Source organism: Aquila chrysaetos, chromosome 1 (assembly GCF_900496995.4).
Source record: "Aquila chrysaetos chrysaetos chromosome 1, bAquChr1.4, whole genome shotgun sequence".
NCBI lineage: Eukaryota > Metazoa > Chordata > Aves > Accipitriformes > Accipitridae > Aquila > Aquila chrysaetos.
The window spans coordinates 4,191,544-4,204,527 of record NC_044004.1 but is presented as its reverse complement, the minus strand read 5'-3'; the positions used below and the strand labels follow the sequence as shown (position 1 = coordinate 4,204,527).

At 36.7% G+C, this 12,984-nt stretch overlaps 1 protein-coding gene across 2 annotated transcripts in view; it reads right to left on the bottom strand.

Annotated features, from left to right (window-relative positions):
- Positions 1-12,984, bottom strand: part of CTNNA2 (catenin alpha 2) — a 460,705-nt gene that overhangs the window by 181,381 nt on the left and 266,340 nt on the right. The gene's annotated exons all lie outside the window — the stretch shown is intronic.

The following is a 12,984-nucleotide window of genomic DNA, read 5'->3' as shown; positions in this document are numbered from 1 at the left end:
TATTTGGACTTTTAAAGAGCCTTTAAAAGATATCCAGTTTCCCATAAATAAGACAAACTCCACGGTCATAGAACACTAGCTAGGCACCCAAAACCACAGTGGCTTTTTACTCAATACAGTGAAAAAACGGCACGCAGTATGGTCCCGAGGCCAGGGCTCCTGACTCATCCTAGTTACAATCAGGAAATATATGGCATTTTTCAAATGACAGATTACTTATATCGCAAAAGGTAATGAAAATCACGAGGATGTGCAAAGGGACTTCCAAAGGCTGAAGATTGTATAAGCTTTGATGGATGAAATTCTGAATTGTCAAATACAAAGCAAAAGACATCATATAAGGAAAACTGTTCATCCATGCCTTGGTGATGTAAGTTATATGCAACATTTGGACAACTATCTTTCTGGATATTGCATTGAAAATCCCTGCTCAGTGTGCAGAGGGGGGAAAAAAAATAAAGGAGGAAGAAAAAAAAGTGGAATAACAACTCAAATGTATATGTAATGGAACAGCTCTCAAGAAATTAAATAGCTTGATATAAATCACTGCTAGCCTTCAGTTAGAAAGCAGTCCCCAGTTCTGTTAAGCATAATTTAGGAAAAGATATAACTGCTAGATAAGGCTAAGCTACTGACAACTAAAAGGATGAATGATTTGGGAAAGTTTGTATGAAAGGAGAGGCAAAGAAACTGGACCTACAACAGCAAAACGTGTATCCATTCCCCCTCTAGTGGCCAGTCCACATAGGGCTATCGCAAAAATAAAAATCACGAAGGGGAAAGGCACAATACACTGGCAATTGATTTTAAAACAAGCACACACCCCCTCTTTTTTATTCCCCTCACAATTTTATGTTGCTTCACTTTATGTTATTATTATTTGCTATTCCTCATTAAACTGCCTGCTGTATTCCTTTGTTGTTTCTTGTCATTACCTAGCGCAGAAGCTGTTTTACAGCAGACGTAATTTTTTTGCGATATGCTTGTACCTACCTGCAAGAAGAGGATATGGAGTGTGACAGGGGGCCATGCACGCTCTAGCATCAGGAATAATCATAAATTAAAAGATAAACTTTGGAACTTATTGTACAAGACGTGATGCAAAAAATAGGCATTAAAAAAAGGAACAGTTGTACAGAAATGGGAACATTGAATTAATTTTGTACATATATCCCTGAAACTTTTTAGATTAAAAAAGGTGCTCTTTTTAGGAATGGCATCTAGGACAAGGCACACCATGCAGTGGCAATGGTACTTTTAATTTCCTGCTCATGGACCAGTCACTGAATTTCAGTGTTTCCAACCAACCTGCACAGCTACAGTCCCCTGGAGAAACTGAGGCCAGATGAACCCTTCACGTGTTTCAAACACACACAGGTTCTTCCTGGTCAGTTACTCCTTCTTCTGTCTTCTGTAGGACGTTTGCTAAAAATGGAAGAATCCCCATTTTTACCAATTTCTCTGAATAATGCAATATAAGAGACCATTTTCTGTTCCTATCTTTTCACAGTCCTAACCTAGAACATTCTGTGGTCCAAAGGAGCCGAGATGCTAAGCTGAGGACTGAAAAGGAGCTGTGCTCTGTTGCTGGTTGAGATAACACCAAACACTTTGTTAGGACTGGATGCTTTGCTTAAGTTCCTGTTCTTTACCAAAAAAAACCAAAAAACCAACCCAAACCAACAACACTGTTGGCTTGGAGCAGAAGTCAACAAACATCCTTTGGTTGCATTTTCAGGGAGCCTGTTGTATCCTGAAGCTAATAAACTCTGGTGTAACAGGCTGTCGTTATAGGGAAGGTGAGAAGTAGCAAGCAATTAAGTTTTTCGCTTGTAAAATCTTTCCATCACTTTAATTTTCTCAATCTCTGCTTCAAACGCCATTCTTAATTGTGTTTTTTTTAGATATAGGTTAATTTATGTATCAGATAGGCAAATTAAGTAACCCTTTCTGCAAGTCATTTGCTAAGAAATTGCCCAAGAATGTGTTTCTAATTAAGGCTTGTAACACACTACGCACTCTTGTATGCATTTTAATAATTAAAGCGAGGTTACTGCCCTTCTATAGGTTATTCTGAAATTTCCTGTTAACCATTTAAGACTGTGCCTTGCTGTAGCTTATGGTGGCTTTTGGCGAAGACTGAATACTAGTTTAGATGGAGTTCAGAGCTAGCACTTTTATGTTAATTTTAATAAGTTGTTATTCATTTTTTCAACTGAAACTAAAGAATAACATGACACGCAAGGCACAGTTTGACTTCTCATGTCTTAAATTTTAAAAATGAACCCATTTCCAATGTATCTTAATAATGTTGCCAATTAAAAATATTTAGAAAACAGATTATTCAAATGATTTGTATATAATAACGTAAGCAATTTGCTCTTCCAGCATAAAAGTAATTCATTACTATCCACAGTCTGAGCAAGTTTGATAGTCTATCTCTTACTGATGCAATTTCAGGCAACACTTGTATTCATAATGCCCGCTGTCAAGACAGTTTCAAGAATGTAAGGAACTGTGCAGACTAAAAAATAAAAAAAGGCACTTGAGTACTATGGGGATCAGTGCAAGTAGAAGGAAAAGCTTACCAGGAAACCTAAAGAAAACTGATTCTCTGCTCAATATGGAAAGAAGACATCCGGACTGATCCACTAAGGACATCTATTTTTCCATCAATACTTACAGAGATGCGTATACGTATTTCTGGCAATTACAGAAGTGATTGAAAGTGAGTGACTTGGAGTATTTGTCTGAGCACCTCATACTGGGTGGGAATTCTTTACCCGTTGTTTAAGTGCAATAATATGTTTAGTTTCATATAGGAAATGCATTTTTTCATACATGGAACTTACTTTTCTCAATCTTACTCTGTCAAATAACAAATATTCTTTTTCCTAGATTTCTCCTCACAGTAGACAACAGGCAAACCCTGATTTTTAGCTGAAGAGCCTTAAGTTTCTACAAATTGAAGAAAAGGAGCATCTTCAGAATGACAGCTTAGTGTAATCTGTGATTTCCCTTGAATGCCATTACTGGGGTAAATTAAGTGTCAGGTTCCAGACTAATTCATCACTTATTAATTAACAATATCAACGATTCTTTTTTCATTACAGATAACACATTTTACAGACTACCAGAAGCATTTTTTATTACTAAAGTTATCTCAAAGGCTCTTCCCCAATATCTGCCACAATTAAAAAAACCCCAGAAAACATTCAATCATAATTTTAATGATAGATCATTTTTCCCTTCACTAAAATTAAATCTTAAAAGCCATTTAATTAAACCAAATTACTTTAACCATGCAAAGAATTAAAACTAAGGAATGCACTCTCCCCAGACACTAAAATATGCCATGCCAACAGTTTACCACAAGGAAGCAAACCTTAACGAAGCAAACTATTCTGAGCAGGTGTTTCTTATTCATAAATAAGACCCCTCTTCAATAACCTCATTTCTTTGCCTTTTCAACGGCAAATTTTTACGTGTGTCTTTCCCTAACATGCAACAAGTTGTTCAGGTGTGACCATATGTTCTGAACAATAGCAAACAGTAAAACTACAAAACAAGGTCCAGGTTCTGTTTGATATTCTCACTGATTTTAGTAAAAAAGGACTAAGTTTTATGCTAATTACCTGCTTAAGTCTCCTGGTGTGCCTTACAAACCCTACTCACCTTACACCATTAAATCAGACTTGCCCCAGGTGCAGCTTTACTATATATAGTGTATGCACAGTTTTTGTGCAACTTCTGCATGATGTTCATCTCTACACGTGAAGACTGTTTGCAACCAGCAGTAAACGCTTAGTTGGGGCAATTTATTTGTCTTTTTAGTGTATCTATTTGCTCCTACTTCAGAAGTTTCATCTAACCTACAGCTAACCTTGTATGAGTTTGTTATCCCCTTCCAGGAGTTAAAAAAAGAAAGTTTCTTTACATTTCAAATATAATTTGCTAAGTCTCTAACGTGTGTATTCTGTGCTTCCAGAGGATTAAAGAAGAAATTTATCACCGAAAGAATAGGAAAATAAATTTGCAGATGTAGCAATCTTGTAAAACCAAGAGTTCAGAAAAACATTTGCACTACCATCAAGAAGGAAAAATAATTTCCCAAATTGTCCCAGGTCTCTTCCTACAGAGATTAAAAGGACAATGATGCAACTCCTACGTGACTCCTTTCAGCTGCTTATAACAACAGACCAGCTTCAATTCCGTTCCTGTGATTATGCTCTCAGGATTATTTCACGCCTGTCTCTTGGTTCCTATATTCATAGATGTTAGGCATTCTTTGCAAGGTGAACACAAGTCATTTTATTCAGAGGTGTGAAAAAAGGAACTGGTCCTTGATGCATTAGTCAGGTTTCCATCACTACAAAGTAAAGCATCAATTGGGATTAAAACTCTAGAAATCACATTTTTTGAAACTCTTGCCAACTACATAATTATGCCCCAAATGATTTTGTGCTAGGTGGTTTGGCTAACAGATGGAATGGTATATTTGTTCACTCTTCATAAACCAAGCTCCATTCCAAAAACTGTGAGCCAGAAGTATCTAAATTATTGATTGACAGTTACATATGCCTAATAATTAATTAAACTCTAGCTACAAATTGCAGCGAGTCCTGTGAGCACTTAAGAAAAAAAAAATCATATAGAAAATATGTGATAGTGTCTTTACAGTAACAATTTTAAATCATGGCAGCTAAAAATAATGGTATGCAGTGATGCACTACAGACAAAAGAGCTTTAGTATGAAGCATCTTAGAAATGCTTAAAGCAGGATACATTATGTAACATTAAAAATTGTTCCTGTAAGATTATTTTTCGCAGTCCCAAACTTCACCAAATGCTTACTGAAACCAACTAGGAGTTGTGACCAAACCTAACATATGCAGTCAGGTTCAGAAGACTCTTCTCAGACAACATATACACTCTATAATCGCCATTAATGCTCTAGAGGGAGAAATCAAACTGAGATCAAACCATGAGAGAGCTGTTACGTTATACATCCTGAATTACGAGCTAACTGAGGCTCATGTATTTCTTGCCTGCGAATCCCAGATGGAAATATGGACACCTTTGTCATCCAGTCTATGGCCAGAGAGTCCATTTCACCTGGATGTGTCAAAGTGATTGTGTACGTGCTCAACTGGTAATGAAGGCAAAGACATTTAACCCGGCGTGGTCTGAAGGTGTTGGACTTCCAGCACACGAGCCATTTAATTGTGCTGAGGACGCACAGCAGGCATTTCAGATTGATGAATGGCACGTGTCCTCAGGCATTTTCAAGTTGGAAACAGGCTGGATTTTCTGCTCCTGTGCCCATCAGCTGGGCCACGAAGGTACAAGAAGCCTACAGTGGAGCTGACCCTGTCCCAGTAAACATTTCCCTAAACATCTGCAAACTTCACCAATTTTCCAGCCCGTGCAATGGCCCTCATCAAAATCCCACAAAGCTGAGGGTAACAATGGATACATTTCCCACCCAACCCCGCCATGGGAAAATAGTAATTAATTTAAAAAACAGAAAGTGAGACAAGCTTTTTGTCATAGTATATTAATATCCCTACTTCTGCTATCACAAAGCTGTGCCAGAAACACTGATTTAATAGGCACTGCAAAGCAATTACCATGCAAATAATATTAGCCAGCAATTTATTATTTTTTTAGTAAAGTCCTTGTTTTGGCTAGCAGACCACAGTAACAGATTCCAATAAAACTGGGTAATTGAAAGAAATTTCAAGTGTCTAAATAGCTGTGACACCAAACATATGAAGCAACAGTTCTCAGACTGGCCTGTTGGTCTGCCTGCGATTTCAAGTATGGACAACCTGGGGAGGCAACAAAGGAACAATTTCCACAGCAAAAAGAGAGCACTGAAACAATGGGAAGGAAAGATATTTGGGAAAACTCTCTTTTACTAGTGACATTAGCAAGGAGGACGCTGGAGAATAATGTAGAGGGTTTTGAGCCACTTAGGAAATAGCATTCCTGCCATAACTCCTTCCTTTGCCCCTGGTCTTCATAAGAAACATTTAATTTGGAGTAAGTCAGTCTATCATTTTAAAGTAACAGATACTTGTCTATTTATAGCACAGGATTGGAAACTTGCTTAGATTCACTGAAGTGCTAAGCTTCATGTTCAGCTTTAGAAGTTGCCTGGCAATCTTCCTGTCTTGGATTGATTGGAGCTATAGGATTTTACCTAAATCACTTAATTTTTCTGTTCTTCATTTCACTACTAGAAAAGGAACTAAGTTGCTTAACTCACACCAGAGTGCTGTGACATCCACTGTGAACACTCATTCTATAGTGAGTGGTCAAAATATGATGGTTCTTGTTCCTTCAGTCCAACATGATTTTGTCTAATCAAATTAGTGAAATAACAGATTTGATTGTGTGTTATCTCTGCAACTAATGGTGAGTTAATTAAGATTCAACTTCCAGATACAAGGCAGGACTCAATATTTTTTCTGATTCCCCTGTTGTAGAATGCTGATTATATAGCTTATAAAAATACAGTATAAGAACACGTACCTTTGCTACGTTTCCCTTACCTCTTTAAAATTCAGATGCTTCTTTTAATTAACAATCTAAATACTCCAAATATAGAAACACATTTCTGTGCACCTTATGAGGAGAAAAAGAAAATCAACACTAGCATGTGTCCTAAAACTTCTAAATATTTTGGGAACAAAAGAAAACTACTTTCTAGTTAAACTGATGAATATACAAATATTGACATTGTTGTGCTCAAGATCAAGTACAAATTGAATCTGTGATTTCATTTATGGAAATAGGTAAGCTGGGAAATGCAATTACTATCTATGAATCATTTTGCTATAACCTTCTACTTCAATATCCTTAAATAGCAAAATGCAACTGAAGCTATTTTAGTTAAAGTCTGAACAAAATAAATCCTTGTGGCAACACTCACCTGTCAGGGGATTTGATGTTCTCCAAAGTACTTGTTGGTATTAAGCAAGCAATCTTTCACTTCTAACAGACTTTCTTATTGATATGTATGAGCTAAGTAGTTTATTATTTATAGTTAAGTGTGAAGTGATATGTCAAAGAAAAACACAAAATTAAGGAAACTGCGTATTACAAGATCTAAAATATTTAATTCCCATACAAAACAGCTACTGACAGTTGTGTACTTGGAGACATAATAACATGGCTAATGATTAAATGATGCCTCCTAGGAAATCTGGGACAAAAAAATATGTCATGGTCAAGTCTGCCATCCCTGGAAAGACCTATGAAGATCATCATATATGCACGCACTTATAAGCAGGCCCAGCAGAAGCCAGAAAGCTCACTGGAAAGGTAGTAAAAACACCAAAACTACAACAGATAAAGAATTTTTACACAAAACTTTCAGCCTATTTGAGACAGTAAAAACCTCATCAGATTTCCAGCACTCAATTCACTACAAGATTGAATCAAGAAGCAAGGTAATGGTAATGGGAAGATCCTATGTTCTGTAATGCAGGTTTATGCACAACCTCAGCACCTTTTACTGAATCCATCTTAATGTAAGTGAACAAACATAAATGTATATAAAAGGATATACCTTCTTTGAAATAATTACCAGTCGTCTTAATTTCTTCATATCTCTAACAATCTTACCTTAACCTTATCTTACAAGGATACCTCTGCTGGTATGATAATTGAATTAATACTTCAGTATTTTGCAGACTGAAATCTGCCTCATTTCCTCAACAGTTCTTCAGACAGAATGGGAGCTGACATGACAAAATCAGGCAGGAACACATTTGGCATTTGCCACAAACCTATATCAAGATACATAGTCTTGACTCTCTAGCTTTGCCAAGGTGTAGGAGTATTCGCAGGCAAAGGTCCCAGTTTTAGACACAAGATTTGAAACACAATATTGGTGGTTAATAAAGCACTGTCTATACCTAACTTTAATGCAGAAGCTCAACCCTTGTATGTATTTTCAAAAATTGGTGGATCATATTGCTGACTGATTCTGTCACTGTTATTTCAGACATGATTTTTTTTTGGTATAACGCAACCCTAGGGTCATTGATGTGAAGCTGCCATTAGCATTGCTGTTTCCATCTAAAGTGAACAGTAGGACATCTCCCTGTCCAAACATGGATCAAGTGCTGTGTTTTGCCAGGGAATGGAGGTTGGCCTAGAAATGCTGTGGCGTTAACATCTGAAATCGCACTATCTGTAGGTGAGTTGATTATACTCCTCACCACAGAAGCCTTGTAGGAAGCCAGGCTAATTGTGCATAACGGGAGCTCAATTGCAATCTTCCTATTCCATGCAGATTTTCATAGCCAACAGGTTATTTCTAGACCTGTCCTGAGAAGTTGATACCTCAGCTCAGTTAATTTCAAAGTCTGATTTTATCACAGGAAATTAAAAGATTGGCAATTGCACCAGTATCACAGGGAAACCAGAACCTCTTTAGTTATGAAGCTTTTTCCCTTCACCTCCCCAGTGGGAGTACACCTCACTTCTACAGATGGGAACTTTGCGTTGATGATGCTGATTAAACTGGAGCACATCTGGATAGATGTGGAGAAAGATTTTTTTCTTTTCCTTAGACACATCACTCCATCAAGGGCTTGGTTAAATCTCATACCAATCTTTAATTCTCAGCTATCAACACAGTGCTCCTAAATAACCTTGTTGTCTTGTTTCATTGTCAGTGGCTACTGTTGTTAGACAGTGCTTGACAGATAATAAAATATAAACACGGACGATTAGACCATTCTTTTAGAACTTTGTGAAAGAGGTTGGCTGTAGCATAAAGAGATTTTAAATTAATATATCAGGGCCATCAAAGAGGAAAATTTTTTTTTTTCTTTTTTTTCTGTTTTACTTCTGCCTTGGTAACTAAAAGGCTTGATTCTCAGATCACAGGTAGTCTGGTTAATCCAGAAGGTTTGTACTTCTCTAGTGATGATACAGCCTTCATTTTGCTGGAAGTTTCTGCTAAATTTGTGTATTCAGCTGGCTGGCTTCAGATTTTTCAAAGATGAGTGAAGTTTCTCCAGAATTATGCTGGCAAGGGAGTGTCAGCTCATTCCAGAGATCTGGAGGATTCTTGGGAGTGTGAAGCCAGGGCTATGGACACAACATTTCCTCACACAGGTAGAAAATGCATGGATCCTGTTTCAGAGCTGAGAAGAAACATTCTCCAAGCCACACAGGGACACATATGTCCCACCAGAGAGGACAGCAGCTTGCAGAAAGTGACTTTGAACAGCTACTTCCAGAAGCAGCCATAATTTCGGCAGCAAATTCCACTAAAATAACTGAAATCACCTCCAGCAAGGTCCTTTATCTCTGACTGATTGTGTAATACAAGTTTCCCCATCAGGGCTCAGGAATTGTTGCACTCTAAATTCACACCTGACTTCAGAGTAATTTCTTCAAGTAGGTAAGTAATGTCGTTTGAAAATACAGATTTGCTTAATGTCAGAAAAGAAAAAAGAATTCCTTGTAATAAGGTACTGCCACCAGCATATCAAATGACTGAATCAAAGCTAATTGAATACTTCCAATTTAGGCCAGTTTAAACAGCCCATAGAATAGCATCAGATGATGTTCACAGGATAAGAAACTCTATTCTAGACAAAAGGGGCTCTGAAAAAAGACACAAGGTTTTCAAATCTTTTGTAAGGGAAACTGTGTTCAATCGTCCTCTATGTCTACGCAGGGTAAGATAAGAAGTAATCAGCTCAATTTGCAACAGAAGAGATTTGGGTTACATATTAGAAAGCATTTTCTAGCTGTAAATACAGTTCAGCACAGAAGATGAAACAACTTCTATTTGTGCCAAGAATTTTGGCTTTTTAATCCTTTATTGCAACTGAACTGTATTAGGACTCTTCCAAATCACTGTCCATATTATAATGCTTTTAAGCCTGTAACAAGTAATATAACAACAAGAATGCTTTGTATTTTACTTTGTAAAACTCAGACCTTTTTTCACTTACTGTCATTTTCTCAATTTTCTTAATTTAAACTTATCTATGCACACAAATATTTAAGTGAAATATATATGTGCATGCATGCGTATTCCTAAGTTTTTGACAGCATGCAAACTGACACGTAATGAAATCATTAAATTGGATTAAGGTAATTGGCAGGGAACAACTGACCTTTACGTTAAAGCTAGTGTGTAGAAATCCATACACTTGGATTGGTACATATGTCTGCACTGTCTTGAACTGTGAAATTACTGAGTGGCCATCAACTTTCAATCAGGTAAGTAAGCAGCTGTCATGAGAATCTTATAGCAAGGTTTGATCTAAAAGGTGGTATCACTCATACCAGCACAAACTCACACTTTGCATTGTAAGTGTATCTACATATTGTCACTAATACAATACAGATAGACTTAACGCTGCTTATCTTCAGGTTAATGGAAATTCCTGTTGACCTGACAGCACAGGCAGACCACTGGTTAGTGATCTGGAAAATAAAGTGCAAGTTTGAGACCGAAACAAGGTCATATGTTGTTAGCTTTATTCTATTTGCTTATTTTATGCATAACATAAAGGCAGAGTGGGACAGAGTTATAAGTCCCTGGTTTTATTTTATTAAGCTACTAGTTTATATATCCCTGCATTTTTCATTTGCTTTTCATTCCAAGAATTTTCGTTCTTTTGCAGTAGTTTAAAGAAGAAAGACTGCCAGGAGAAAGACTGGCTATCACTAACTCAGATTTTTCACATTCAGAACAGGACTAAAATTTTAACAAAACCAGATGGGTTCGACAACAGGGATACGGTACAGTTTAATTCAAAGATGTCTTTATACTTTCATTTTCCAAAATATTGTATACAAGTGTATTAAATATTGTTATTTAGCTGCTAAAATGATAGAAAAATAATTGAAAGCATTTTAAGAAGCTATGTAGCTCACTTTCGTGCAAAAAGGCAAAATCAATTGTATCGTTCCTGACAAATGCTTAGCTATTATCAAAACCCTCCACTGATAAGGAGTTTGCAGCATCCTCAGGCAATATTCTTCTGTGCTGAACTCTCTTTATTCCTAATACATTGTCCTTCATTCTAATCTGAATCTTCCTTGCTGCAATGTTATTCCAGAACTATTTCTCCTGTCCAGCAGGAAAATGAAACCTGTTTATTCTATTCCACTTTGCAGCAGCATTTTACATAGTTCAGAACCTAGACGAAAAATGGTAACAATTTTCACTTCTCCAGACGTAACAACACCAGTTCACTCAATCTTCTCTCATCAGTCATATTTTTCTAGGTCTTTGATCATTATTTTTACTTTCCTTTTCAATCAGGCTTCATCTTTCTTGCAGTCTGTACCCCAAATTGACACAGTACTTCAGCAAAGGTCTTACAAATGTGGTTAGGTAATATATCCCTTTATACACGGCTGGCCTATGAACAGATTATGATGTACTATAACTCACCTACATCCTTTTCTACAGAAACTCTGCTTCCTTAATTAGTTGTTTCTTTTTATGAGATGCATATTTTGTTATGTAAAGATTTTTGGGGATAATAAGTAGAAGATCAAGGAAACATATTTAGGATTTGGCTTTCTTATGCATAAACATTGAAACTATGCATATCCATGCTTACAAATAATTAAAAAAAATCTTTTTTCTTCTCACTGTAGTCTGTGTTTTGTTTCATTAATATCACAGTTGCATTAATAAAGTTCAGTTCTGTCAATACTGTGTATACACCAATGTACATTCTTTTAAGGAACCACTTTTCTTTTAATGAGGCAGCTCATTCGCCTAAATTGACCATGCATAAACACATTTGCACAAGCAGGGTTGTTAATTTATCTGCCCATTTCAGCCAGGCACTTAACCATATCCTTAACCGGAATTATACTTTACAATGACCTAAAACTGGGAATAAGCCACTCATCCAATATAAAATAATAAATACTTCCTCTCATAAACTACGGTCTGGAAATACATTGTATTGGAAAGCACATTTAAAAATTCTTTTAAGACAAGAATTTAGTTTCAGAAACTAATTTAGTCATGGGAATGAAGATCTATCGGACAAGACACTACTAAACAATATTAGTTTTAAAAATATATTGAAAAATTTTTTGTCATATGAAGACAGGGGTTTCATTTTCTTATCCCTTCCAGAGAATGGCAGCTCTCCTGACAGTACTGCAGTGCTTCATCTGGATGTGACCCAAGAAAGCTGACATTTGAGACACATTACAGAGCTGAGAGGAACTATATTAATTATTATGAACAGTCAAAGCTGTCTCCAGAATATCTCAAACAACATCATGTAATTCAGTATTGTGTAAAACATGTTGGGGTTCAATTACGCGCCAAATATTATTTTAAGTGCCGAGCTTTGTTGTACGTCCATTTTTAATTAAACAAAATAAACCACACACCAGGAATAATGCTTTCACAAGAATATGAATATTCAGAGGGGAGATGGGAATCTGTTTAACTGGTGAGTATGCTACAGTGCTTTTAATGCCCTGATGCAGAGCCCATTGAAACAAACAGAAAGACTTCACATATTAATCAGCCCAGGATCAGCCTCAATAGTCAATACTCTCAAAGGTACCTCACACAAACTTCTGATTTTTGTCACAAATTCTCTGTGGTTTTCTATCCCCCCATTCAGCCTTGAAATAGCTGTGTGCACACACAAATCTGCCCTTTGTCTCCGAGACTAATGACTTTGGGCTGTTCACCCCATAATTCTTATGCACCTTCCCATTTAAACAACTTTCATTTCACCACCTTTTTCTTGGCTGAATTTTTTTTTCACACCTGGCACCAGCATCTCTTCCTTGACTATCTCTTACCTCCAGCTCCTTCCTCTTCCACATTAATACTACCAAAAACATCTTCACAGGAGCCCTCAAGAAAGGGTGTCTCACTATGTAACTCCCTTGGCTACAGACCTGATTTTTAAGACTAATTTCTGATATCTAGCCACATGCCCATTTTTTCATTTTTCTCTA